This window comes from Perognathus longimembris, chromosome 18 (genome assembly GCF_023159225.1).
Source record: "Perognathus longimembris pacificus isolate PPM17 chromosome 18, ASM2315922v1, whole genome shotgun sequence".
NCBI lineage: Eukaryota > Metazoa > Chordata > Mammalia > Rodentia > Heteromyidae > Perognathus > Perognathus longimembris.
In genome coordinates this window covers 22,058,523-22,085,009 of record NC_063178.1, presented here as the reverse complement: position 1 = coordinate 22,085,009, position 26,487 = coordinate 22,058,523, and the positions used below count along the sequence as shown (strand labels likewise).

The 26,487-nt window shown below is 37.0% G+C and overlaps 1 protein-coding gene across 11 annotated transcripts in view; it reads left to right on the top strand.

Moving 5' to 3' along the window:
* Znf438 (zinc finger protein 438) overlaps window positions 1–26,487 on the top strand; it is a 132,521-nt gene that overhangs the window by 66,347 nt on the left and 39,687 nt on the right. The window contains exons 1-2 of one of the 11 annotated variants that reach the window (XM_048367928.1): window positions 11,311–14,312; window positions 23,717–23,721. The exons of the other annotated variants lie outside the window; for them this stretch is intronic. The gene's annotated coding sequence lies outside the window, so the exon portion shown is untranslated. Of the gene's footprint in view, window positions 1–11,310; window positions 14,313–23,716; window positions 23,722–26,487 lie in introns of those variants that run through there. 11 annotated transcript variants of the gene reach the window in all.

Genomic DNA, 26,487 nt, shown 5'->3' with positions numbered 1-26,487 from the left:
TCCTATAGTACCTATAATTCCTAAGTCAAGTGTAAATGCTGTATAAATAGCTATCATACTACTGTATTGTTTAGGGAATAATAACAAGAAAATTGTCCCTATAGATTCAGCCCAGATGAAGATTTTTCCAACTACTTTTTATCTGACGCTATCTGGATTCAAAGATGCAAACCTCACGAATCCAGAGGATGAACTATAACCTACATTCACTAAACACAGCTCCGAAGTTCAGTGATTTAGAGCATTTGTGATGTATATCCATGGTCCCATAAATCACAAGGCGATATGGAATATTTTCATTGTGCCAGATGACACCCCTTTCTAGCTAGTACCCCTTTTTGCATTACTTTTACAAGTGATACTTTTGTAATATGTATGTTTTTACTGTATGCCATAGCTACCTTGTAGGGTTTTCTTTTATTATTTAGTTTCTTTATCTCCAGAGGCCTTGCTATTAAGCATTTGCTTTGCATTTTACATCTTATCTTTACACCTTTGTACCTCCCTTGACAATACTGTGTGTGTGTGTGTGTAAGATGTAATAAATAAAGCCCCCAAATGTGTTAAACATAAGTAAATGTACCTACTAATAAAGTAACAATGTACTAGAGACTTTTTCTATTGGTATGTGACCTTCTATAGCTAGAGCCTCTGATTCCTCCAGCAAGTGGGAGAAAGTGGGGGGAGAGGGGGAAGGAGGGAGCCATGAGCACCACTCCTCTGCTTCTATAAAACCTCCACCTATGAGATGGTACCCAGTCTATTCACTGGCGTTTTTTTTTGTTTGTTTGTTTTGTTTTAAGGAGACCTGCTGGCAAGTTGCCATATAAGGTGCTGTAGGTGAATGCTGGGGCGGGGGCCGCGTGGGGGGGGGGAGGGGGAGAGGCGGGAAATGATTGGGAAGCAAAGTCTGATTGGACATTCACTTGCCAGGGACATTTCTCATATTTTGCAGGGAAAAGTAAAGTTGAGGCAGGTTTATGTCACAGCTTTTATTTTATTTTAGTAGTATACTACCACGTTCCATTTCTTTTTGTCTTTGTGTTACTTCTTTTTCTTCGTATTACATATCCTTTCATGCTTTCTTTGTGTTATGTATTCTTTCATTTCAGTATTGAAACTAAAAATGGTATTACTGTCTCTGTGGTAGAAATGTTCAAAGCAAAGGCACCTTATTTTCCCTGAGCTAGTCTAATGAAATTAAAATTAGTTTGGGCCATCAACACATATAATTCAATTCTTAGCATGCAAAGATGCCCATATAGCACCACTTTTGGCCAGCAAAGATAAGAGACTAAAAGAAAAAAATATATGTCCTTGTTGGCAAACGATATAACTGCCTAAATAGAAAACTTGCAGACTTTCTCAACTGAATTATTAGTTAATAGAGATAAGCTTAGTAGTGTTTTTTTCTATGAAACCAATATAGGAAAGTTGGTTGTAGTTCTGTAGCCCAGCAACACAGCAAAATAGAGAACATGATAATAACATGCTATATAGCCATGTTATATTTATCAAAACAAGAAATTAAAATGGATATAATAATGTTTTCTAAACTACAGCCTCCTTTTCTCATGTTCCTGGTTTTTCTATAATGTCCTTTGTGTTTATGTCCAGGAGCCAGTCCCACACAACACTGCACTCAGAAGTTATTTCTTCAGTCTTTTTCAACTCATTCACTTTCTTGGTTTCTTCTTTTCCTCTGTGACATAACACTTTCCTTGCTTGTGTGTGCCAGTCCTAGAGCTTAAACTCAGGGACCCTGCATGCTAGTCCCCGAGATTTTTGCTCAAGGCTAGTATTCTGACAGCTGAGCCACACCTTTGCTTCCAGGTTTTTAGTGGTTAATTGGAGTTAAGAGTCTCATGGACGTAAATGCTCAGGCTTGCTTCAAACCATGATCCTTAGATCTCAGCCTTCGGAATAGCTGGGGTTACAGGCGTGAGCCATCATCTCCCAGCAGTATGACACTTTTATTTTTTTGTTACCAGAAATTTTTGGCTTTATTGTGCAATAGAACAAAATAATATGCTCTTCACAAGCAAAATAATGCAAAAGCAAATGGACACCACTATGACAAGAAAACAATTTGTTAATGATTTTGAAAGACAATATTTATCAATACAATGTTTTGGGTTTTTTTTCAGTACAATGTTTTATTTTAAGCTGTCAAAACATTTTTTTGTTTCTGAATAAAATCTGAGCAGAGCCATGATATTTAAAATAGATGGAAATTTGAGTGTCTTGTTTCGAAGTGGAAAAGGTGACTCAGAGACATAGCTGCATAGTATGACACTTTTAAAAGAATACAAGTTATGTCTTTTATACAGTAGGCCTCCATTTGGATTTGTCTAGTGTTTTGATGGTAGCACATTCAATTGGGTGGTAAATTACATCAGTATGACTCATTGCTTGTGGTGTTAGCCCTGATCATTTGGTTACATGCCAGATTTCTTCACACTGAAGTTTCTACAGTAGCAGAAGTCCTTATCATCTCTTAGGGATATGTTTCAAGCCCTCCAGTGAATGTTGAAGCTGCAGGTAGTATTTTTGTTTGTTTGTTTGTTTTTGTTTTGGTCAGTCCTGGGCCTTGGACTCAGGGCCTGAGCACTGTCCCTGGCTTCTTTTTGCTCTAGCACTCTGCCACTTGAGCCACAGCGCCACTTCTGACCATTTTCTGTATATGTGGTGCTGGGGAATTGAACCCAGGGCTTCATGTATAGGACGCAAGCACTCTTGCCACTGGGCCATATTCCCAGCCCTGCAGGTAGTACTGAACCCTGTGTGTACTATGTTCTTTCCTACTATAATAAGTTTCACTTAGAAAATTAGGCATTGTATGAGATTTGCCAAAGTAGCTGGTAAAATAGGATAATTATAGAGACAGTAATAAAAATTATATAGTTCTGGTGTCTCTCCCAAAATACAGTTTTTGTTTTTGAGAGTTTGTCGATTCTTTGCTGTATGCACTACACCTGTTTGATTGTCTCCTGAAGCATTGCACACAGTAGAAGATCTGATCTCTCCTTTGTGTTTTATGCCTTAGTGCCTTCTTTGCGATGAACATAGCCTCTGTAGAGCATCTTCATTCAGAAGAGCCTGGTTTCATTATAACTAGAGACTTGTCTTGGGTAGTTTCTTGTTTCCTTGATCAACTTCTTCAATTCTGCTAGAAATGTGGCAATGGCTTCTTTATGTACAGACAGATCTAGATGATGTCTAAACCTATAAATAAGTCTATAAAACATTCTTTGTGTGAAGTCAATGTTTGGTGATGTTTGTATGATGGAGTCCTTGCTTATACCTATCTTCATATTAGCCCAATGTTTTCTGGTACAACAGGTTGCCAACAAGAATACATTTTCTGTTTATAACTTTCACCCATAAACCTAATGACTTTTCTTAACAAAGTACTTAACATTGACTCTGGCTATATTTTTTGCAGTTTTAGCAAAATTTGCATGACTATCTTTAGGTTTGTTCTCATAGACCTTAGCAACCTCAGCCATACCACACAGGATGACATGGGGTTTTGTCAAACTGTTGAGAATGGTGTGCAATTTGAAACTTAACCAAGTCGTAGAAGGATAAAGAAGATAAAATACTGTCGAAATAGACTACTTACAATTATGAAAATGGAACAAGGTAACAATGTTCAACAAGAAATGTACTCATGGGCTGGGGATATAGCCTAGTGGCAAGAGTGCCTGCCTCGGATACACGAGGCCCTAGGTTCGATTCCCCAGCACCACATATACAGAAAACGGCCAGAAGCGGCGCTGTGGCTCAAGTGGCAGAGTGCTAGCCTTGAGCGGGAAGAAGCCAGGGACAGTGCTCAGGCCCTGAGTCCAAGGCCCAGGACTGGCCAAAAAAAAAAAAAGAAAAAAAAAGAAATGTGCTCATTACCTTATGTCTGTAACTGTAACCCATCTGTACATCACCTTGATAATAAAATTAAATTTTTTAGAAAAAGAAAGTAAAAAAAAATCTAGAAAGATAAAAAAGTCATGAAAATAAGGATGGCAGTAAAATAAAACATGAAAGTGTGAAAATGTATAGATTTACCGTCCTTAAAGTCCCACTGTATATGATAAGCTATATTCTTCTTAAATATGGTACAGGAGATGGAAAAAAAGTGGAACAAGGGCTTTGCAATGGTGGCTCAAGTCTGTTATCCTTGAGACTTGAGGAGACTGAGACCTGAGTATCATGATTTGAAGCCGGCCTGGGTAGGAAAATCCATGAGGCTCTTACCTCCAGTTAACCACCCCAAAGCCAGAAGTGGAGGCATGGCTCAACTGGCAGAGCACTAGTCTTGAGCAGCAAAGCTCAGGGACACTGCTCAGGCCCTGAGTTCAAGCCTCAGAACTGGCACCAATAAAAAAAAAAGGAACCAGAAAACCTTTTGAGAATGCTAATTCTAGAGGGAAGGGTGCAAGGAGTGTGAGGGCAACATTGGTTAGAATGCAAAGAAAATGTGTACACCCAAAGATGCAACAATAAAATCCCCCTATATAACTGTATATAACTGACATAAGGCAATAATAATAATAATAATTAATAAAAAGTACTCAAAGAAAAAAGATTATGAATTCCCTATTTCTGAAAAATTCCATGAAATAATTTTGGAACATGGTTGACCTCAAGTAACTGAATACATGGAAAGCAAAATCATAGATTGTAGGGAGTGGTGGTTGCTTATAGAAAGTATAATTTTAAAAGATAATTTACATAGTAACACAATATAAATAACCTGTGAATAAATCTAGTAAGTAATGTCTTGGAATTTTATTGAGAAAGTTATAAATTGGAGAGACATTAAATATAATTTAATTAAACAGAGAATATATTATGTTAATAGATTAGAAGGTTTAATGCTGTAAAAAAAGTTCAATCTTATTGTACATAGAATCAAATCTTTAACAGATTTTAGAGTTTTTGGCATGTTATCATTGATGTTTTGGTGATACTTGATATCATAATTTTGAAGTCATAGAAAAACCGACATCTAGAAATGACAAATGTAGACCTAAGGAACAAGATGGGTTTTTTTTTTTTTACCTGTATCAAGGAGATAGTTCTGTGCCTTTATACCATAACTAAGTATAAAACTATGAAGTCAGTATATGGTGTAAGGATATAAACTGGCCAGTGGAAAGGATCAAGAATTCAGAAAAAGATTCATCTATATGTGGAAAGTTGGTTTATAACAAAACTGGTCTTGTAGATCAGTGTGGAGAGGGTGGACAGGGTTTTCCTTGTGTGGTGCTGGGGCAATACATTGACACATGAAAGCTCATAAAATAGGCTACTTCATTCAATGGGGAAATGTTTAAATGTTATAATTAATACTTATAATTAAATTTGACTATGAAACTGAGACTGTACATTCAGAAACAGAACTAGTGGGAAGACATTGAAGAAGAAACAAATGCCAAAAGAAATGAGAGCAAAACTGAAAGTCATTCAAGAGAAAAGTGATGATACAGAAGAATCAGGAAGTGATAGGGATTAGAGCAGAGAGTGGTGAGAAGAGCCAAGTATGCATCTCAGAGTTGTGAAATATCCATTTGCCAACAGCAGTCCAGCAACTGCATCGTTTAACTTTGCTCAGCCTTCGGGATTAGTGACCAAAAATCATAAAGTGATCTATGAGTTACATTATTTTAATGATCATTTGAGAAAGCAAAAACCCAGAAATCATTTGACGTGCCACAGGATTGCTATGACTTTCTCAGTTTCGGGAAGTTTATCAAAGGAGACTTGGCAAAGACTTATCAAAGGATAGATAAACTTATTTCTCTTTTGCATAAAGGCATCTTATCTGACTGTACCAAGAAATAGTTATAGGAATATCAAATTTAACATGCATTTTCCAATATACAATTTTTGAGAGAATTTTTGAGTATGTATCTTAAATATATTTTTTTCTCAAAGCCTGGCAGCTGTGGATCACTGTTTAAGGAAAATGGTTGCCATTTAATCTGACATAAGTAGTCTTCACTTTTTACATTTATCTTTCAAATCAGCTCTCTCCTTTCAGTAAAAGTCCAACATGATTTTTTAAAATTCAAATAAATACGTTAATGTGTGCCACCATGACAACCGTCACCTGACTGAATTCTAACCTTAGTACAGATGAATAGATAAGGTACAGAGCCTTACCCTATGTTGCCTGGATACCAGGTACTGCAGCCTTTGATTCTTTTCTTCATGCTCAACTAGTCTTTTGGAGAGATGCTTCTTTAATATTACGGCTATGAAAAAGTAAAGTTCTGAAGTCAATGTCCTTACTTGCTGCTTCATTTTAGTATGCTTCTGCTTTACAGTATAATAATATGGGCCCAAATATTTTATTTCTTAGTAAAATATATGAGACAGTAAAAGAATGAGGCCAAGTCTTAGTGCATTCATTAAAAGGTGATTCACAGATAGTGTTACCTTAGTTTGTCCCTCTTTCAGTATCTTGGAGGATTTTGCATCCCAAGAGTAATATGTCTCTCATGTAAAGTCGGAGAAAGAATTGTGAGATGGGGAAAGTGGCTGGCATGATACCTCAGCTGCTAGAATATTCAAACTGTTAGGAAGAAAAAAAGTAGAGGACCTGGAAATTGATTATCTTAAAACTCTGTGCCTACATATCTCTTAGATTGTCTTCATGCAGACCCAAATGTAGCTCAGTCAGTGTGAAGGCTCCAGATAGTAGATTGGTCGGAAAACTCCATTATATGTATAATTATTAACACACTTCGAAAACTAATCATTGAAATAAAATCAGCATTTTGAGATTAAACTAGAATAAACGACAACTTGAATCTCTATATTGAAAGGGCATGCTGGGTGCCTTGGCTTTATGAAGTTGCTGGACCTCAAAGAGAACTTGTCAGGGGAATTAGGCAGGTATGTTGCAGTATGTATACAGCAAGAAATTATATTAGCTTCAGATTTCATTCAATGCAAAAATGTGAAAAATAGCAGCTATGGCAAAAGTTCTGAAGGTTACGTATGTTATGAGTGGTCCTCACCCATTTTACCACCCAGAACCATTGTCTAGTGGTGGGAGGTGGCTACACTGCTATAACAGCTCATAACAGCTGCCATTTTGAGTCCTTAACTCCAGTTTGTTTTCCTCTTTCTCTGTTTCTCCCTACTGTAACCCTGTTATATTAACATAAATCCTAACTAAAACACTGGAAAAAAAGGATTTTTAAGAGAAGAACTAGGTAACTTAAATATTATGTATTTGTCCAAATTACCTTTACAATATGTCAGCAAAGTTCTTTTGAACTTAAAAGAATTTTTAAAAAGATATTCCTTTCTTTTATTGAGCCCACATCTAGAAGACAGACTTTGTAAACCTAGCTTTGCAAGGTAAAGATTTGTAGCAACCATAAAACCTTGTCACAGGGCTGAAAGCTTTTGTAGTGAACCTTTGCAAATGAACTTTGTGTTCCAATAATATTCCCTAAGAGAGAACTGACATATTTTCAGGCTTTTAAGGTCTCCAAAAAGTAGAAAAAGTCACAACTTTTTAGCAGTCTCATTTTGAAAGGAAAGATTGGAAAAAGAAACTTGAGACCATCAATCAGATAAACACAGGAGTTTGCATACAGGTTCAACTTTCTGAACAAACATAATGTAGCTACAAGTTTTCATAGCAATTTCTAAAGGTCAGTTCATGGTGAAGTTGAGGAAGTTCACTAAAGTTCTCTGAAGAAGAGTATTTTATTTCTTTTTCCTGTTGTAAAGAAATCTAGTATCTAAACAGCTTTTCTACTGGTTTTACTTTGCTGTTGCTACCCTTGACCCTTGTGATGGGAGCAGATGAGAAAAACAGTTTAGCTGAGCAAGAGCGGCAGTGTTCTTTGCTGCTAACATTGCAGCCAGAGTGCTGAATAATCCAAGCCATGAATTGTGTTCTTCAATTTGCTTACCCAGAAATGCCAGCTCACCACAGAGCAGATAGAACTACCCAGTAAAGAGAGACTGGTACTTATATACTTTATTAATTTCCCTCCCTTGGTTGAAAAAAGAATAATACAACAACTTCTTTAGAGGAGAGTACTTCTAAAAGAAATAAAAATAATTCCAGAAAAACCTAGAGTCACAGATTGAATTCAACAATTAAATGAAAGACCTCAAACTTATTATTTTCCCTGTGTTAGTCCATCTAATGAAGGATGAATAAGTATTTGGTTTAGATGTGTTACTTCTTCCTGAATATGTTGTATCTTGTGGTCTTGCTATGACACCTCAGATAAGATTTTTTTTTTTTTTGAAAATCTAGAAAGGACTGATCAAAAGAATTGTAAATGAGCTTAGGGCTCTATCCTGCCCCATCAACTGAATGAAAGAATTTAGAACAATGAGAAGTGCATTAGAATAAATCTTGCAGAAGACCATCAAGAGGAGAGAAAATTTAGTCAAGGAGATTATTGAAGAAAGTTAAAAGGCAAAGTACTAGAAGAAAAGTCTTCAAAAGAGGAGAGATGGAAAAGAAGCTAAGAGGCCACACCTGTAATTCCAGCACTCTGAAGGCTGGGGTTGGAGGTAGTATGTTCAGAGTCATTCTGAGCTACATAAAAGAAGGAGAGGGAGAGAAAGGAGGGCAGGAAGGAAGAAAGAAAGGAAGGAAGGAAAGGAGAGAGGGAAGGAAAGGAAAAGAAAGCAAGAGAAGGGAAAATGATATGACATGAACAAATTTGCAATGGAAAGAAGGTTTACTAGGAAATCTTAAAGAGTGTTAGACGAAGGCCTGTCTTTAGCAGAAAACAAAGAGACTTGTGAAGTGAAACTTATATACTTCCTGCTTTTATCTTCCCTTTGAAATTCCTGGTTATGACTAAGTGAGCCAGAAATAATAATAATTGGGGAGGGGAGTGAGGACCTTGAATCAGTTCGGTAATGTAAGCCCTATGCCTCAAGGTTCAATGCACCTGCAGATCAAAGTGATCTAATGCCTTTTCTGTCTCAGAATAGAGTTAACATGAGAGCAGACTATAAAAAGTTTGTTCTTATTTCCAGCATATGTGTTGTTATAGTTTATCTGCTTTATTTTATTGCCAAGTGTTAAAGTCCTTGTCCCATTTATTTTGCTTAATATTTGTACTCTTGTATACAAAATACACTGTTGAAGCCAGGTACTAATCCAAGCTATTTAGGAGATTGAGATCCAGAGGATCATAGTTCAAGTCCAGAACAGGCATATACTTGAGATCCTCTTCTCATCCAGTATCTGGGTATGGTAGTGCATGCGGGACATCAGAACTGTGTGTAGAGCGGAGATTAGAGGAAACACAGTTCAAGGCCACACAGGCAAAACAAACAAGCAAACCAACACATTCAAGAGACGTGTCATCAATTTCTTCTCTGTGAAAAGAACTGGGCACAGTAGCAAATGGTTGTTGTCTTAGCTATATTGGGAAGGGTAAAATAAGACTGTGGTCCAAACACAAGCCTAGCCCCAAAGCAAAACCCTGTCTCCAAATGACCAATACAAATAAAGGGCTGGGGGTATAGCTCAGCTGTACAATGCTTTTCTAGCAAGTGTGAAGCCCTGAGTTCAAAAACGGTGTGTATATAGATATAATATTATGTTACATAGGTTTATAGAGATATAATATTTTTACGTGTTTATTATATAGTATGTTATATATTATATAATTTTAACTGCTTACAAGTTTAATGTATTTAATGTTTTCAGAGATAGAGTAATCTTAAGAAATGAGCATTTTTTAAATTTTAGCTACCAATATTATATCTTCCCTTCCATTTAATAAAATGAATACATTAAGGGGCTGGGAATATGACCTAATGGCAAGAGCTCTTGCCTCATGTACACGAAGCCCTGGATCTGGTTCCCAAGCACCACATATATAGAAAAGGCCAGAAGGGGCGCTGTGGCTCAGGTGGCAGAGTGCTAGCCTTGAGGAAAAAGAAGCCAGGGACAGTGCTCAGGCCCTGAGTCCAAGCCCCAGGACTGGCAAAAAAAAAAAAAAAAAAAAAAAAGAACAGAACAGTACTGAGCAAAGTTAAAGAAGACTTAAACAAATGAAGAAAGATGCTTTATTCACAGATTGGAAACTCAATTCAATTGCTTTTCAAAAAAATTGATCTATAAACTCAATATAATTCTTATTAAAATCCACTTTCTAGAAATTTTGCAAGCCAATACTTTAAGTTGTATGAAATAGAAAAGACTGATAATATGCTACATCATCTTCAAAACATGGCCGCAAGACTTGACTTTGTACCATGATTTAAAGTTGTAATAGTGAAGGCATATGTTGTTGTGATATAGATTAACAAATAGATGGATGCAAAGAAAAAGACCAAAATATACGTACACAACTCAGCTGGGAACAAAAGCATTTTCATTGAGGGGGTGCTAGAACAGCTAGATGCCCAGTGGGATGGAATCTCAGTTCTTACCTGCACCAACTAAACCAATTCAAAATTGATCATGGTACTAAATGTAAAAGTTAAAACCATAAGGATCTGAGAAGAAAACAGCTGAGAATATCCTTATAATTAGGAAGTAGGCAGACATTTCTTCTGTGATAGAAAGCAATCATCAAACATAAGAGAGTATCTTCGGATTTAAAGACAGGGAGATACTTACCTTGGAATAGTTGCAAATGTCAGTTTAGGAGTGCAGTACATCCTGATCCGGCCGCCCATCCTTCCACCCTTCTCATCCACATCTGTCTCAAAACTACCAGTCCCCTCAATTTCACTAGTTCCACTTGCACATGTGTACATTGAGTATAATAACTGTATTTACCACCATTCCTCTCTGCATTTGTCCATTGGAAAATATTTCCTAAGTAATATTGGAAAAAAATATTAAATTTTTAAAGAAAATTTTCTTAAGATTTGAAAAGAGAAATATTTAAATAGAAAAATTATAAATTAGACTTTATCAGGATAAAATCTTGTGTTCACCAAAAGAGCATCATGAACACAAAGACAAGCCACAGGGAAAAAGTATTTGCAAAACATATTTGTCAGAGGACCATGTAAAGAACTTCTCTAGGGCTGGGGATATGGCCTAGTGGCAAGAGTGCTCGCCTCTTATACATGAAGCCCTGGGTTCGATTCCCCAGCACCACATATACAGAAAATGGCCAGAAGTGGCACTGTGGCTCAAGTGGCAGAGTGCTAGCCTTGAACAAAAAGAAGCCAGGGACAGTGCTCAGGCCCTGAGTCCAAGGACCAGGACTGGCAAAAAAAAAAAAAAAAAAAAGTACTTCTCTAGCTCAACATGGAAGTATGACAGGAAAGGATCAGAGCAGTGAGCCTTCATGGCTTCTAAGGGAGAGGGCGGGGATTGACCAGTGTTACAGGTATATGCATTGAAAAAATTCACAGAATGGTTTACTTAAGAATATGTGTGTCCTTTAATTTACAATTTACCTTACAAGAAAGAATGAAAGAGCAAGCTTTTAACATCATCACAAGGAGATACTGTTCTATATCCAGCAGATTGGCAAAAAAACAAAAACAAAAGTTAGCCATTATATAAATTAGGTCAGCCGTCTAAAAAAGATTGTCATTATCTAACTAGTTGAGTTCATGGCAGCTCAGTAATACTTTGAAGCACAGAAATTGGGAACTGAAGTGGAAAAATATGTATAATAAGTTTCCAGAAAAGTAGAAATAGCTCCTTCAATGAGATATGTCACTAAAGCATATCCAACCAAATACATCATCTTGGATGAATCTCATGAACATTATGTCAAGTGATTAAAGAAAGACAGTAGACATAAGAATACTCCTTTAGGAATTATTCCAGATAATAAAAAGTCCATCCAAAATCTTGCCAAAAGGAAACAAATTGATTAGGTATACATTTGGTAACACTGGAAAGAAAAAAATTAGAATAGTTGAGTGAAGGCATGGAAAGGACAAGAATTGGAGTGGGAAAAGCCATAAAGCAGACTTCAGAGTTAACAGTAGTGTTCTGTTCCCTAAGCTGGCTAATGGGGAAAACAGGTGTTCATTGTGTTGTTGGGTTTTGTTTTGTTTTTATAACACAGATGGCGGAAGTAACATTTGGTGTGCATTCAAAATTCACTAATAATGTCTCCACAAAAAATTCATTTTAAATCATCATTCAGGATACTTCATTACCAATAATATATGCAAAATCTAAAGGAGTAAGCTTTCCTTTGTCACTGATTTCAGTCATTCACTCAAATGTTGGTCAAATGCCAGTTCACAGCTTGATATGGTTAAGCTGGTAGTAAGCCTTTGGTTTTAGTGACTACATCTTAGAAATGAACTAGAAAAGTTACTGTCATACCAAAGGATTGTAGTTTATCTAGGTATAGAATAAATCTGAGATTGTTTCTCAGAAGTTGTGTCACTATTGCTTTAAGAAAGGAAAGAAGAATTATGGATTTTCACTTACATGAAGGGCAAATGAAACCATCAAGAAAGACAGAAGTAATATTTTGACCTTTCAAATGAATTTCCTTTGATAGAACTCCTGTAAAATAGATGGGCTAGACAATCAGGAGGTCTAGCTTTGACCTTCTTCTCCTAGACAGATCTAGCTGACTTCTGAATACATGCTGTTATGAATTGAACTGATCAGTGGCCCATCATTTAATTTATACCATACAACCAGGTCATAGAGAATGTATCCTATCATTTTTCTTGAAACTTAACTATGATAAAGATTATCAGGATACTCTAGCTAGCACCTAGACCCCCATTCTTCCATTGAATCCTAATCATTTTCAAGATATTTATGTTTTTATCTCAACATTTCTTAAAAAAATCTGTGAAGAACTTTTTGTTAAATAAATTTGCCAGATACAAAGGTTGAAAGCTCAAGCTATAATGTGGTCCTAAACGTGTATCTTACCCTTTGTCAGTATTCCAACATTCCTTCGGATATCAAATAATGAATTCATAGTACTACATATCCCAACAGGATGGCAGTCTGGTTGCTTATATGAAGTACTTAAATTTACACAATTGCAATTCCAAAGCCTTATTGCTTCATTTATCACCATAAGTGCCAGACTTCTGCAGTATTTTGTAAGAAAAGCTCCTCTGCTTGTATGAATTCCCATAGGAACAGACACAAATATTATGCCAATTTAATCGTTAAGTATTGAAGTCAGGGGTCCAAATCACATTTACTAGCATGATTTATTTTCTATCTTGAATTTTATAGGGCACACAACAAGATTCTATCCTTAAGTATTGCTTTTTATTTTTAAAGTCTGATGATAAAAATCTAAGCTTAAGAACTGTCAAGTGATTTATGATATTTCATTTATTTTTCAAAGGATTGGGGTGTCACTAGTAAGCCCATTAGAATCATAGGTTTAAAGTTGCTCCATTTTTTAAAGACCAGCTGCATAAACAAGTGTACAAGCTTTGTAATTTAACTCTATGTGATTTTTAATACTTCAAAGTACCTAAAGAGGAAGCATTTTTTCTTAGTTCATGTTATAAATAGTTGTTTATATCATTATGATCTCAAAGTTTCAAATACATTCAAGATGTACTTTACATAAGATATTAACACTTCTTTATTGTGTTCATTACAACCTCAAGATGTTTTTCCTTTTGTCTACATAAATTTCCATTTCTTCATGAGCTGATGCCCACATAGATATAATGTGGGCAAGTGAAAGAAGACTACTTTTAACCAGAATGGAATTCTGTAGTAGGGTTGGTTTGTCTAATAACCATCTTTTATACAGCGAAAACACGTTAATGCTGTTTAGCTACCTATTTATCTGATTCTTTATAGTGCTGGAACACAGGGCCTCATGCTAGGTAGTTGCTCCTTTTCTGTTGAGATGGAGTCTCACAAACTTTTGCCCTGGCTGGCCTGGAACTACAGTCTTCCTCATCTCAGCCTACCTTTCTGGTACCCTACTCCATTGTATAGCTTTTTGTGCTTATCACAGTCAAGACAGACATCTCTTTATGGGAATTCTCTTTCAAGGCGCCCTTTGACAACCTCATTTACTCTTTCACATCTCCACCTCCATCCCTAGACCCTGGAAATAACTGGTTAGTTATCTGTTTTCATATTTTTTCATTTTAATAATGCATATATAGAATCTTGGAAGTATGTAACCTTTGGGGATTGATTTTTTTCATTCACTATAATTTTTTTGAGATTTACTCAAGTTTTTTTTAATGTATTTTAGGACAGAAATGAAGTGTTAATGGATATAAGAAAATTGACAGCACCCTATATTCTCTCATACACAGTAGAATAAAACTAGAACTCAAAACGAGAGAAACTGCAGAAGATACCCAAACACATGGAGACTGAACAGTATGTAGTTGTATACCCCATGAGTCACTGAAGAAATAAGGAAGGGTGGGACTACCTTGGAAAGAGAGAGGTGAAGAGCGCGCTCTCAAATAAATAGCCTAATGATGCACCTCAAGCTCCCGAAAAACAAGAACCACCAAGTCCCAAATTAGCAGATGGAATGAAATTGTAAAGATTAGGGCAGAAATTAATGGAATGCAGTCTACAATACAATACAAGAATTGATGAGAAAGAAAAAAAATTTCTATGAGAAAGAGAAAAAATATAAAATCTCCATAGCAAATTGCCAGAATCAGAACAAGGAACTGCTTAATTTTTTTTTCTTTTAGAATGAGTTAGAGTATAGCATGTTCTTTTTTTTTCTACATAAAAACAGCCAAACTGACTCCCCCAGAAGAAAGAAGAGACCCAAATTAATAGATTTACAGTTGCAAAAGGGCTGTAACAAATACCCAAGAAATCTAAAGGCTCATTAGGAAACACTTTTTAAAAAACTGTATGGCATATGTCTAGGATAGTCCTAGCAGATGGCCACAATAGCACAATAGCTATGTACATATGATCACATAAGATGATGCTAAGCGAAATGATCTACAAAATATGGAAACAAGTGGTTTATCATTGATGTTATTTTCAATGTACTATGTGAAATTATTTCTTTTTTCTTCTGTTCATCTTCCCTATGATTTAGCCCCTGTTGTCACTGCATCTGATTCTGGTACTGTGGATATTTTTTATATGTCTGTCTGAATTAGGGAAGGGAAGGGGAACATTAAAATGGTGAGACAAAGGGTAAAAGGCAAACCAATGCAATAAATATGTTGTAAACTAACTGTACAGCTTGGGGGTAGGAGAATTGGGGAGGAGGGAAGGTGGAAGAAAAATGAGGAAGGGTATAACAAATTAGACAAGAAATGTACTCACTACCTTAGGTATGTCCACTACCTTAGGTATGTCTCTGTAATAGCTCTGTACTTCACCTTGACAATAAAAAGAAAAGAAAAAAAACACCTGTATTCCTGTGAACTGGAAAATCTAGAGGGAATGTATACATTTCTATACAAATTTACCTCTAATATGCTATGAGATTGAAGCAATAATAAGAGTCTAACAAAGGAAAGCCCAAGACCAGATGGATTCATATCAATGTATGTTAGAACTTTAAGGAACCTAATACCAATTTCCCTCAAATCCTTCCATGAAATACAAAGGGCAAGATCACAGCCAGACTCAGTCTGTGAAACCAATATTGCCCTGATACCAAAATCTGACAAGGATACAATGATAAAAGAAAGCTATAAAAATATCCTTTGTTCTTTATTGTTAAGTAGAATTCTCTTAAAATCTATTTTGACTCCACTTAACATATGCACACATAAAATGTGAAATTATATAAAATGCACCAATATGTTAAAATTAACCCATTAAAGTATACATACATTTTATTTTGTCTTTTTAGTTGTTTAGATTGTTTTTGCCTATATCCTAGCATACCAAACACAGAAAAATCACCGCCTTTGTACTGAAAATATGTTTCCATAGGGAAAAAAAATGTTTAAGATCATTTTACTCCCTAGCTCACTGTAAAACACTGCAAGGTTGGATATCAAGATATTTCTTTGTTCTGATTCCAGCAGATTTGCTATTGAGGATTTTTTTTTCCCTTTACACAGCCAGTGATGACTCAACTAACTCTCTTCATTAGCTGATGGCTTTTTCTCATAGTAATGATTATCTTCTTTAAATTTCTGACTGACTGGAAGATTCCTCTGCTCTTCTTTTCTAATGCACCTCCCCTTTTTCTGCCCTGAAGGAAAAGCTGGAGAAGTCCGAAGCAACAGTAAAAGTGCTTGGCTTCATCCGAAAGCCCAGCAAAAGGCTTCCTTCAGGAAGGTCACTTAAGGAGCAATCTAAAGGATAAAAAGGATCTAACTAGAGCAGGAGGAAAACACTTGAAACAGAGAGAGCATAGGCAAAGACCTTTGGTGAGAAAGGGCAAGGCACGGATGAGGAGTGAAGCTAGTTAGGAATGCAGAGGTGTAGCCATATGACGACCCTTGCTCCCAGTCAGATCATAAGCAGAAAAGACAGGATCTGAATCCAAGAAATCCATCTCGGAGACCAAGTGGGGCTCACAGTGGATACACTGCCTGGAAAGACAGATGAGAGTCATCTGATATAGGAGCTCAGAGAAGCGTTAGAGGACTAGAGATTAGTAATATCTGAACGTGGTTTAAATAAAAATGCTGCGGATAAGATACCCTAGGGAGAGAACATAAAGTAAGACATGATGTTTACCTAGAAGGGCTCCAGCAGTCAGTGGCCAAGCATGGCCAGGAAGGTAGAAGGAAAAAAAACCAGGGCCTTCTGGTCCATGTAAAGTAAGAGACAAGAAGCCCCGAGGAGATTAGGAACAGTTGTTTTGCTGCTGAGAGGTCAGGTAAAATGAGGACTGAACCGAGTCTGTGTGTGACTTTGGCAGAGGCAATCTTGGAGGAGGGGTGGTAGGGCTCAAAAGGACAAGCAGCATGGGCAGGAGATGAGGAAATGGCGTGAGAACACTCCAGCAGTTTTATACAGAAGCTCATTTCAAGCAAGGAGAATAGCAGATAGTCTGTGGCTACAGCTGCAGGGAGAGGTGAAACCAAATGATGTTGTTTTTCTTGTTTTATTGGAAGATTGGGGTTTGTTTAAAAGTCAGTGTAAGAAATATACTTAAAGGAACAGACTGAATATATAAGCCAGAGAAGAAATTATGCTTCCATGTTGTAAAGCGAAAGGGAATCCCAGGCCTGGCCTTGGGGAGGGTGAGGGGCCCCCCACAGCTGAGTCAGTTCTGAAGTAGGGATTGCAGTTTTTTGGGTAGATGTGGGTGGTAATGGGGAGGCCCTTCTCCTTGGGCAACAGGAAACCAGAGAGCGGTGCTATGGGAAGAGCATCATCATTTCAGAAAGTTTGAGGTGCTAAGGGGAGAAAGTTCAGTATTGTTCATCCAAGAGCCTTATTCTTCTGTTTCTAAAACTGAGCTGGGCAGTGGATTTCCTGCATGACCAAAAACACTTTTTTCTTAGTACTTGTGAACCTTGAGGGGATGAGCATTCATAGGACACCACTAGAGACTTGGGTTGTTCTGGGTGTAGGTCTTCTGCCAGTCTGTTTCTGCTATGAATGAGGTCAGCATTAAAGAAGAGACAAGGAAGGTTTGGGGAAATTTTTAGGCACATTTTTAAAACATTTGCAGCAATTTATTTATTTACTAATTTTGAACTGCAATCCTCAGCTCTCAATCTTTAGCTATGATTACTACAGGCATGAGCCACCCGTGCCCAGTTGGTATATTGATTTTTGACAAGGGTGTCAAGACAATTCAATGAAAAAGAAGAGTCTTCTTAGCCATTGGAGACAACTAGATATTCACATGCAAGAGAATAAAAGAGAAAACCCTTCTCTCTCTCCATTTTATATAGCATATAAAGAGGAACTCAAATCAGATCAGCCACCTGAAGATAAGAGATAAAACTCAGAGGAAAAAATGGCCTGGTATCTTTATGACTCTGGATTACATCATGGTATTTTACATTGACACAACAGCATAAGAAATAAAAAGCAAATAAGTTGGTCTAAGCTAAAATTTAAAAACTCTTATGCTTTAAAATATACCAGCAAAAGGGGAGGTGAACAAAAGCACTGTTGCAGAATGGTGGAAATGTTTTTCTAGTCACCTATCCAACCAGACATATCCACGATATAGAAAGAATTCTTGAAAACTCATTAATGAAAAGTTAAAAAGAAAACTGGACAAAGGAATTGAATACATTTTATAAATGCAGAAATTTCCAGTGAACACTTAAAAAGACACTCAACATCATTAATCATTAAAGAGTAAACACAATGAAATACTGCTTAATGGAGTAATGGAAAAAAGCAAGTGTTAGTGAAAATATGTAGAAATGGGGAACTCTGTGCATTATTGATATGAAGGATATGGGAAGCTTCTTTGGGAAAGCATAGATTAGCTAATGACCTATATCTGTATGGAATATGCCTATTGTGTTCCTAGATATAATCATTTAAAGAGGATTTATGCCCTATACATCATATCAATTATACCATGAATGTGAATATTCTAATTGTGCCAAATGCCTGTGGTACTATGTTACACAACAGTATGTGAACACTGCCCTTCTGGGGCTTCTTATATGTCGGGGATACTAAGCATCATCTTCAGTAAAATCACAATTATAGCAAGTACTATCGGAGAAAGATTCAAGAATTACTGGATCTATTACATGAATATCTGAACCAGATTAGGTCAGGACAGTTCTCCTATGATTTTGCCTTGAGATCTTGTTATGGTTTGTATCTTAAGTATCTCCCAAAGTCTCATATGCTGCAGGCTTTCTTGCCAGTCTGTTGTTCTTTGGGGAGTTGGTAGAACCTTATAAGTGAAAGCTAGTAGGAGGAAGTTAGGTCATAGGGGGAAGTTACCCTAGAAGAGGACACCGGGCCTCTTCCTGCTGCCAGGTTCTCCCACCACCGTGATGTACTGCCTGACCACAGGCTCCAAATCTGAATCCTCAGAAACCATAAACTCAAATAATCCTTCCTCCTTGTGAGTTGATTTTCTCAGGTGCTTTGTCACAGCAACAGAAAGCTGACTATAACACAGATCTGAAGGATCATCCAAATTATCAGAGCAAATAGTGAAAGGCAATTCAACATATTTAGAAAGCTGTAGTATGTTCAGGAAACGAAAAGGAAGCTAGTGTGGCAGGGACACAAAGTACAGAGCAATGAATACAGAATGAAGCAGGTCAAGACATAGAGGTATTATGGCTTTGAGAGATTTTTATTGTGGGAAAGGGTGCTCTAGTTTGTGCTTTGAAAACATCACTGTGTCTGTTAGCTAAAGAAGGGGCAAGAGTAAAAGAGTACCCGCTGATCACATGATACAGCAATTCACACCAGAAGTTAAGCTGTACAAGGAAAGAAATGGATGCTTCTACAGGCTTATTTAGGAGAAGAAATTGCTATAATGCTAGACTCACCAAGATGGGTAGGTAAGGGATAAAGGGCAAGGTTCCTCTACATGCTGTACTTGTGGCAGTAAGCAAGTTGGAGGCTAGTTCTAAGCCAGAGATGTTCCCTTGGTATATACAAATTTAGTTAACATGATTGGATTTTTTTTTCTGCCAAAAATACCTCTTTGTTACAAAAGCAGTCATATATAATATAGAGTCATGCCATTTACTGATGGAAAATATTTTGGAAAAGTACAAATTGAGAAAATCAAGCAAACAAAATTTTTAATATTTGCCAGATGAATTGTGCTCAGGGAGTCTCTTTTGTCTTAGCTAACAACCTCTGTGTCTTATTAGAAGGTACTTGGCACAGTGTTGTAGAGATCACCTGTCATTTAAGTTTCCTCACTTGATGAAAGTAATGCAAGTAGACACTGAAATAATTTTCTGGCATGTTACTCCCTTCTAACGAGAAATATCTGGAATGAATTCAGTTTTAGCAATTTCTTACTTCCTTGCCAGCCCAAGTTCTAAAATGTCAACTTAGTTCTTAAATGATGTTTCTATTCCACAGTTACATGGAATAGAATAGTGTTTTCTTAAAACTTCTAAAAGCCATTTGGGTGATTTAACACTATACTGAAAACCAGGTGCCAGTGAGTCATGTCTTTAACCCTAACTACTCAAGGAGCTGAGGATCTCAGTTCAAGGCCAGCTCAGACAGGAAAGTCCGTGAGACTCTTATTTCCAGTTAATTACCAAAAAACCAGAAGTGGTATGGCTCAAGTGGTATAGAGTGCCAGCCTTGAGCAGAAAAGGGACAGCACCCAGGCCCTAAGTTCAAGCCTCAGTACTGGAACACACACACACACACACACACACACACACTACACACACAAAACTACAATGAAATTAATTTTAATTTATACCATACCTTTTCCTTCTAATGACTCTTGCAGAGTTAGTTATGGGCATGCATATAGTTGGATTTAGAATGCGGTACACAGAACCAACAGGGGAATCCTGTGAAGAAAGCAAGGTACATGTGGATGGGAAATAAGTAAAACAGACTATTTAAGAAAAGCAATTTCCTGGCCATGAGTGCTTTATTACTAATGCAGTACTAATGGGAAAATAGTTCAGTACTTTCAAAACATTATGAATGTTTTGTACACAGCAAAGCTAGAGGGAATTGTATGTGTTTGTGTGTGTGTCAGTCCTGAGGCTTGAACTGAGGGCCTGAGTGTTGTCCCAGAGCTTTTGTGCTCAAGACAAATGCTGTACCACTTTGAGCCACAGCTCAGTTTCTTGCTTTCTGGTAGTAAATTGCATGTAAGTGTCTCATGGACTTTTCTTCCCAGGCCGGTTTTGAACCAAGATCCTCAGATCTCAGCCTCCTTAGTTTCTAGGATTACAAGCATGAGCAACTGACTTCTAGTTTCAAAGGAAATTTAAGTTATGAAAACGAAAAGATTTATTTAGAGAAAATATTAGTATACATTTTTAAAGATTATTGTTTAAGTAGTTGTACATGTAGATTAGCATCAACAAAACAGTTTATAAGTATAATGCATCTTGACCATCACCCTTTCAATGTCATCAATGTCATCATTCTCCAAGACCTGACTTTAACAGTGCTTTTCTGGGAGAGAGAGAGAGAGAGAGAGAGAGAGAGAGAGAGAGAGAGAGAGAGAGAGAGTGCCCTGGGGGTTGAACTGAGGGCCTAGTGCTGTCCCTTAACTTCTTTTGCACAAAGCTAGTGCTCTATCACTTGAACCACAGTGCCACTTCTGGCGTTTTCCAAGTTGTTTATTAGAGATACAAGTTTCACAGCTTTTCTGACTGGGCTGGTTTTGAACCATGATCCTCAGATCTCAGCCTTTCATAGTAGCTAGGATTACAGTGTGAGCCACCAGTGCCTGGTTTCAGTGACATTTTTACTTGTTCCCACAAACCTGCATGAGCAAGAAAGGAGCAAAGACTGTGGTCACTAACATGAGAATATTGTAGTTTCCTCCTGTTTGCATTGTCTCCATTTTTGTTACTGTCAATATAGGATCAGTCTAAAGATTAACTCCTTACTGTTGATAAGTATGACACATTTTTTCCAAACGTGCTTATTCTATTATATATTTTAATTTCAGAGAGTTGTTTGTCATTTGAAATGGAAACTTCATGAGTGGAGTTGAAGTTTAAGGACAAACCCTGTTCCAAGTCTTCAAGACACATTCACTAGCTGTGTGAGATTGAATAATTTGCAACCCCCTTGTGACTGAATTTCTTTATATGTAAAATGAGGGTGGAGGGGTCACAAAATGTCTGTCCCATATAATAAAAATAAACTAGGACACACTGAAAACGCTTAGAATACTGTTCGGAACATAGTAATCTCAAATAAATGTAGATTTATGGTTCTGTTGTTATATTAATAGCATTCCTTCCTAACCCCCACCTGAAAATTAACTTACTCTTCTGTTGCTGTTTGTTGTGGTTTTCTTTGTTGTTGGATGGTTTGGGCTACATTAAGGACAAATTAATGACTGATAAGTTGTGTGAATTAGATTTATCCCAATCTAGGCTATTTGCTGTCCCATAATTCTTTCTAAATTTTTTTTCAATGCAAAGAATTCCAAAACACTCACGTTAAGAAAAAGGCATTTTTCAGTAATAACGTACTTTAAAAGTGTAGTAATATCTCAGTTTAGAAATTACTTGTTATTTTTTTTGAAGTCTTTGACTTTATGACTCGGAGGCTAATATTTGTAAGGAATCCAAAATTGGAGGCCTTTGGTAATTGTGCTTAGAGAACACATGATTTAATTTTGTCACACCAATCATTTAGGCAAATAACTTTTCTTCCATCCTTATGCTATTTTTTACCTATGTGTAACTTTTTGTTCTGTTGGTTGGTTACGTAATCTTTATTAGGAAATATTTTTCCTTGAGTATCTGTAAAATATTACATCTCCTTTGGTTTACATTTATATCTTTTAAAATCAAGTCCATTTGGCAAAGACATTTGAAAAGTTCTTTTCCAAGGCCTTGAACTAATAGGAGCAATAGAGATGTGGACCCCACTCCCAGCCTTGTAGCTTTGAGTCTGTCAGGAAAGACAGTCATTAAATTAATGCAGGTATAAGCCAGTGTTAGGAAAGAAGAATTAAATTATGCAAATTGAGTGAAGTAAAACAGGACAGACATTAGCTAATTGAAGTTAGAAAATACTGTTCCTTTGATTTATTTTTTTACTTTGTGCTAATATTGTAGTCTGTTAGTAAGTTTAAATTATTTTCAGGTTCAAAAAAATTGTATAAGGATTTACATTTAATTGTTGTTTGTTTGTTTTTTTTTTTACCAGTATAGGTGCCATTTACTAGGTTCCTTAATTAGGTAGCTGATGGATAGACTTTGATTTTTGTAAATTATTTGTTGAGTATAATGTTCACTATGAAATTTAAATGAGGAAAACAGCAAGAAGTGATAAAGAGAACCAGACATAGTGGTACATGCCTCTAGTCCCAGCTACTGAGGAGATATAGGTAAGAGGCTCAGTGTCCAAAGCTGGCACTGGTCAAAGCAAGGCCCTATCTGAAAACGAAGTAAAAGCAAAAAACTGTAAGTATGGCTTAAGTAGTAGAGACACCTGCCTAGGAAGTGTAATGATTTGAGTTCAAATCCTAGTACCACTGAAAGAAGGAAAAAACCTGTCTGCCTAAGTTTGTGTGACCATTGTGTGCAGACTGCCAATACAGAGTGAACAGTCTCAAACCCAAGTCCTGGGTACTGTAGGGCCGAGAGGTCACACTATAGGATCGCTGCTCTTGTTCATACGCATGCTCTGTTGATGCATGACTCCTCCGCTATCACAACATGACACTAGCTTGTGTGACTCCCAAGAATGTTACCAGCATCTTTATGGCAGTCTAGGAGAGATCATTTGGTGGTCTTGGGCAAGTTTTATGGTCAGATCCTGAGCCTGCCAGTGGCTTTGGTAGTTCTGTCAGTTTGCCTCATAGAATCATTTTGATTTCATTAGGTAATAGGAATTGTTTTATATCTATTATAATCATGGAACTGTAGTGGTTAATTTGGTGGAGGGGGGCTTACAGGTCAACTCTGGGCTTTGAACTCAAGGTTGCATGCTTGCACTCTATCTACTGAGCCATGCTTCCAACCTCTTTTCCTTTTTAGTTATTTTTCATATAGTGTTTTGCCATTTTTGCCGAGATTGTCCACTGACCTTGATCCTTCCAAATTCTGCTTGCCAAAGAGCTAGGATTACAGGAGAGGGTTCACTGACCCCAAACTTGTCAACTTGACTAGATGGAGAAATTCTTGAGAGATTAGTAAAACTCGCCTCTCGATTCATTTATTAGGGCATTTCCAGATCCTGTTAGATTTTGAGGGCTCTGACATAATGAATGGCTCCATCTCTTGATGGATTCATATGATGGCATTTTGGGGAGATTGAGGAAAGTTAGGCAAGAAAGCTTGGCTGAAGGAAGTAAGTTACTGAGTGCGACCTTGGAGACATATCTTACTCTGTCCGCTTTCTATATTTCCATTTTTTCCTTCCTGTCTACCATGATATGAACTGCTATACCAGGCCCTCTTGCTATAGAAAACTGACATCTCCCTAAAACTATGAGGCAAAATAAACTGTCTTTCCCTGAAGTTATTTCTGTCAAGTGTGTACCTTGGTTTTTGCAGGGTCTCACAGCTAAGAATTGGCCTAGAGTCTCAAAGGAGACTTAGAATGTGAACATGTAAAAACTATTAAAACTTCAAAGACTCTTGGAAATGGACTAAATACATTTTGCATTGTTAAATTATCATGAGACTCGGGTGGGGGAGGCAGGTTTGGAATGTTATGGTAAAAGGAGATGTGTTTGGGAGTCAAACTGATAAGGTGTAGACTTGTCATGGTTAATTTTGTCAGGTTGAGAAACACTAGGATTGAGAAACACCTAGGAGATGAGTAAACACCTCAGGAAGTATCTGTGAGGGATTTCCAGCAACAGTTAGATGCTGAAATCCCTGGCAGAATGAATAGATTAATCCCTTGATGTCATTGTTGGGTTATGGTGAAAGGTAGAAGGTGGGGCTTAGTTGGAGGAAGTAGGTCACTTGGGACTTATCCTTAGAAACTTATCTTTTTCCCTGGCCTGTTTCTATAGTCCCTTGTTTTGCTTCCTGGCTACCAGGATGTGTATTCCCTCCCATGATGAAGTGACATTGCTGAGAATACTGAGCAAAAACAGTGGCTTCTTTAGTTATTTCTGTCAGTGATACAAAAGTTAAGTCACACAGAACCAACCACTTTTATATACATAACCTGCTGTTAGCCAAAATTTCATTATACAGTACATGATTACATGTGTTGTGTAATTATACATTAGTTAAGCGTATATACATATAGAGCATTTATACATACATATATGCAGGCATATATGTATATTGTACCCAAAAAAGCCAGCCAAGACCCCAAAGTAACCACTGTTGATGACTTGATGCTCCTTAATGGAAATACATCTTTTCTTTTTATTTCATACACAACTTGGATTAGAATATACACATTAGTGTATATATCCTTCACTTGAGATTGTTTTACAGGCATCTTTCTGTACCAGTGTTTATTATTTATTATTACCATTTTTATAGAAACCTACTTCATTCTTACTGTTTTCATTGATAATGTTCAGTTGTACTTTTTTTTTTGGCCAGTCCTGGGGCTTGGACTCAGGGCCTGAGCACTGTCCCTGGCTTCTTTTTGCTCAAGGCTAGCACTCTTACCACTTGAACCACAGTGCCACTTCTGGCCATTTTTTGTATATGTGGTGCTGGGGAATTGAACCCAGGGCTTCATGTATACGAGGCAAGCCCTCTTTGCCACTAGGCCAAATCTCCAGCCCAAGTTGTACATTTTATAGAAGAATATATACTGGGACATCTTTGCTCCCATATTCTGTTTGAAGAGCTGGACATGTTTCTTTTCCAGTTCTCCATAATTATCCCGTTGTAGTAAAATACATTTTTGGAGGGGGGGAAAGTATATGGTGGAAAACTACTTTCTACCTGAAATGTGCCTCCCAGTTCTTCCCTTCTCAGAAGCTACCACGCTTAGCAGACTTTTTTGTCTTTTGAAATTATCATTTTATTTTTATATGCTTTTACTTACTTAGGCTAAAATTAATCCTCCTACTCAGAAATGGATGGAGATATCAAATGGTCAGTGAATGCATTGCCACAGTCAACTGATTTTCTAATTTGGTGCTAGAGATTGTGTGCTAGCATGAGAAGAGATTTCCTGTTGATGGTATTTCAATTTCAGGTTTTATGTCATGTGATTCTTAGTGGATGTGACACATAGGTGGATGATCTTCATCAGCATTTTAGATCCTTAAAGTGTCACTGGATGTTCCAAGAGAAACCACCCAGGTCCCAGGGGGCCATAGAGCGTTACTTAAGTTGTAGGTAACATTGAAGTTTCAGGCAGCAAATACTTCCCACAGCCTAGGTCGGATGGCTTCCTGTCCTGCTTGGTGCTCAGGATAAGTGTGGGGAAGGTAGGGGGAATCTGAACTGTCATTCACCTTAGATGTCAGTTCTCTAAATGCACGAAGCAGTTTGGTTCTTAAAAACTTAAGCCCAGAAAGAAGCTACTGAGATATTGAGATGGTTTCTCCCTATTTTCTTTTGGGTGGAAATAAATAGTAATGGTTACAAGCAAATCCTCAGTTGACATCAGAGGAGAAGCATATATAACAACAGAAAATAAGAGAAAATTTAGGCTATTAAGCATGACACGTAAAGATTAATAAGTATTACACCCAGTGAATTTTAAGTTTTTATCTCTTGAATAAAGCTTTGAAATGAGCCCAGGGAAACCATTTTGTTCTATGTAGAACTACAGTAATCTTATTTGAGACGTTGCATTCATTAACAAAAGATACCCAAATAAATTTAGCTAGGGACACAGTGTTTAACTTAATACTATTATGATACCTAACACAATTACTTTCAGCTTTGCCTTTGTTCCCAAAGGACAGTTTTCTTTTTTCATTTTTATGCATGCTTTAAGCATGAAAATGACAACAAAATTAATGTCATAACCTTTATAGCCTATTTATGGTTTTCCCACGTTGTACCCTAAAGGAC